This window comes from Theropithecus gelada, chromosome X (assembly GCF_003255815.1).
Source record: "Theropithecus gelada isolate Dixy chromosome X, Tgel_1.0, whole genome shotgun sequence".
NCBI lineage: Eukaryota > Metazoa > Chordata > Mammalia > Primates > Cercopithecidae > Theropithecus > Theropithecus gelada.
Window position 1 is genome coordinate 45,253,973 of NC_037689.1, and position 3,535 is coordinate 45,257,507.

Consider the following 3,535-nt stretch of genomic DNA (forward strand, 5'->3'; position numbering starts at 1 on the left):
TTTCTAGTTTTATTTCACTGTAGTTGGAAAAGATACCTGATATGATTTCAATTTTCTTACATTTGTTAAGACTTGTTTTGTGGCCTAATATGTGATTTACCCTAGAGAATGTTCTGTATGCACTTAAGAAGGATGTGTATTCTGGTGTTGTTGCATGGAGTGTTCTGTACAAGTCTGCTATGTCCAGTTGTTCTGCAGTGTTCAAGTACTCTGTTTCCTTATTAATCACATTCTTCTCAAGTGCATACACAACATTCTCCAGGTTCTCAATTTGTTGCCTAGGCTGGCCTTGAACTCCTGGGCTCAAGCAATCCTCCTGCCTCAGTCTTCCAACATGCTGAGATTATAGGCGTGAGCCACTGTGTCTGACCTGGGATTTTTTTCTGAATTTTCCTTTTTTTTTTTTTTTTTTTTTTTTTTGAGGTAGAGTCTCACTGTCACCCAGGCTGGAGTGCAGTGGCACGATCTCAGCTCACTGCAACCTCTGCCTCCCAGGTTCAAGTGATTCTCCTGTCTCAGCCTCCTGAGTAGCTGGGACTATAGGCACGCGCCACCATGCCTGACTAATTTTTGTATTTTTAGTAGAGACAGGGTTTCACCATATTGGCCAGGCTAGTCTGGAACTCCTGACCTCAAGTGATCCTCCCGCCTCGGCCTCCCAAAGTGCTGAGATTACAGGCATGAGCCACTGCACCTGGCCATTTTTCTGAATATTTTTGATCCACAATTGTTTGAATCCATGGATGCAGAACCTATGGATATGGAGGGTTGGCTGTATTTACTTTTACCAGAGAGCTTTATATTTCTGTATAGTTTTGTGTTGGTACTTAGCTTCCTTTTGTTTCAACGTGAAAGACTTGCTTTAGCATTTCTTGTAAGGCAGGTATAGTGATGATGAAGTCCATCAGATTTTGTTTATATGTAAAGGTCTTTATTTCTCTGTCATTTTCCAAGGACATTTGTGGGATGTAATATTCCTGGTTGGCAGAGTTTTCTTCACTTTGAATATGTAATCTCACTCCTTTCTGGCCTAGGTTTCTCCTGAGAAACCTGCTGACAATCTTATGGGAGCTCTCTTGTACTTGATGAGTTGTTTCTCTTGCTGCTTTCAAGATTCTCTCTGACTTTTGACAGTGATTATAATGTCTCTCACTGTGGATCTCTTTAGTTTCATCCTAGGTGGACCTCTTTGAGCTTTTAGAATTTTCTATCTTAGATTTGGGAAGTTTTCAGCCATTTTCTTTCTTAGATTTGGAAGTTTTCAGGCATTATGTCTCCAAATAATCTTACTGCTCCTTTTTCTCTTTATCTTTTCCTTCTGAGACTCCCATATCATGTAAATTGATCCTTTGTATGGTGTCCCATAAATCCCTTAGAGCTTCTTCCCTTTTCTTCAAGTTTTTTGGTCCTTTGATGCAATAATTTCAAATGTCTGTCTTCAAGTTTTCTGATTTCTTTTTTCTGCTTGATCTAGTCTGCTGAAGTCCTCTAGCAAATTTTTCAATTCAGCTATTGGATTTTTTAGAGCTAGAATTTCTGCTTGATTCTTTTAAATAATTTCTATCTCTATTGATATTCTCATTTTGCTCATGCATCATTTTTCTAATTTTGCTTAGTTTTATGTGTTGTCTTGGATTTCATTGAGCTTTTAAAGACAATTATTTTGAATTTTTAGTCTAGAAATTCATAGATCTCTATTTCTTTAGGGTCAGTTTCTGGAGATTTACTTTGGTTCTTTAATTGGGCAATGTTTTCCTCTTTCTTCCTACGCCTTGTATTTTTTTTTTTTCTGTAATTTTGGTATTTGAAAAAATAGCCACCTCTCCTAGTCTTTATGAACTGGCTTTGTACTGGGAAATACCCTCACCAATAAATTAGGCTAGAGATTCTGGGGCCCTTTCAACTCTCTTCTAGCTATACATTTTCTCTGGGCTTGTGCATATAATTTCATAATTAGAGAGGTTTGCTTATTTCTTTTTCAGGAGCTTGTTTTCTCTTGCTTTCTCTGGTATCTGTCTGAAGTGCTGCAGGTTCTTTGGCACTGCAACAAGCTGCCAAGGTCACCTTTGTTGTCAGCAACCCCAAGGAAATTTGCCATTAACCCATCAATGATTCAATTCAGGTGCGGCAAACCAATCCTTTCCTGGAAGCCCCCTGAAAAGCTAGAATGGTAGACATATTAGGTGGTATAAAAGTAATAGTGGTTTTTGTCATTGAAAGTAATGGCACCAACCTAATATATTCCATTCTTTTTCCCTTTCGAGAGAGAAGCTGTGAGTTGATCATTTTCTCCTAATCATGCCAAGCTGTGCTGACTTGGGGGCGGGGCTATGGGGGAGGGACTATCACAGGTAAATGCAATGGCTTTTCTGACCTGTTTCAATGTGACTTTTCTTAGCTTTGTGCTTTCCTGGGGTACTGTCACTTCTTAACTTGTTCCTGGAGTTCTCATAAGGCTTTTTGGACCATATACTGTTAAGTGAGTGTCTCCTTTTAGGAATAAAGCCTGGGGCTTCCTATTCTGCCATGTTACTAAGGTCATTCCAGATAACATAATGTTTAAACCGGAATTCCACTCTAGTGAATACACCATAATTTGCTTAACCAAACCCCTATCGTTGGACATTTAGGTTGTTTTTAGTTACTCCTTATTTTAATCAATAGTGTGGTAAGTAATCTTTCAAAATTTCTTGATGTTTATAAATTTATAAATTATATGAGACAACTGGAGATATTAAAATACAAAATATTTTTGTGCTTTTGAAAAGGGAAATATAATCAATTCTGATAATTACTGAAAAAGTTTCATGGTAGAATATTGATCAATTAGGTGGTTTTTATTAGAATGCTTTTAAAAGGAAGGATTTAGCATTTATTTAAAAAGAAGAATGCCCTAGTTTTATTCCTTTACAGAGAAGATTGCTAGATTAGAAGAATAGAAAAACACTATAAATATAATATATCTTGATATTAGTAGAGCATCTGAAAATCGCTATCATGACACTCCTATAGGCATGTGAGACATAGGAGTGGTCATTGTACCATTAAGTACAATTCACAGCTCGTTGATCAAAGAGCCTCGGTTACTGTATTGATGTTGATCTGGAGAATAGTGTGGTACTTGACAAAATACCAGCATATTTATTAGCTTTTTAGATGATACATAACTGATAGAGACCAGAGATAATGAAATCAAGATTTAAAATGTCCTTGATGAACATAAATATTAGTTTAAAACTAAAAAGATCAAATTAATCATGGATAAATGTATATGCCTATATTTTAGCTTATGCAAAATCAAGTGCAGAACTATAGAAGGCAAGTGAGCTGGCTTGGAGGTAGCTTTTTTCAAGAATGTGGGTTGACTGCAAGCTCAATATGAGCCATCAGTATGCTATACTTTCTTAAAAAGGTAACAAAATCATGATCAACATAAACAGAAGAGCAACCCAGTCTCCCTGCTTGCCATCAAGTCTCCTCTGGAGTGGTGCATGCTATTCTTGGTCTCATTCTTGTTTAGGTAGACTGTGACAAA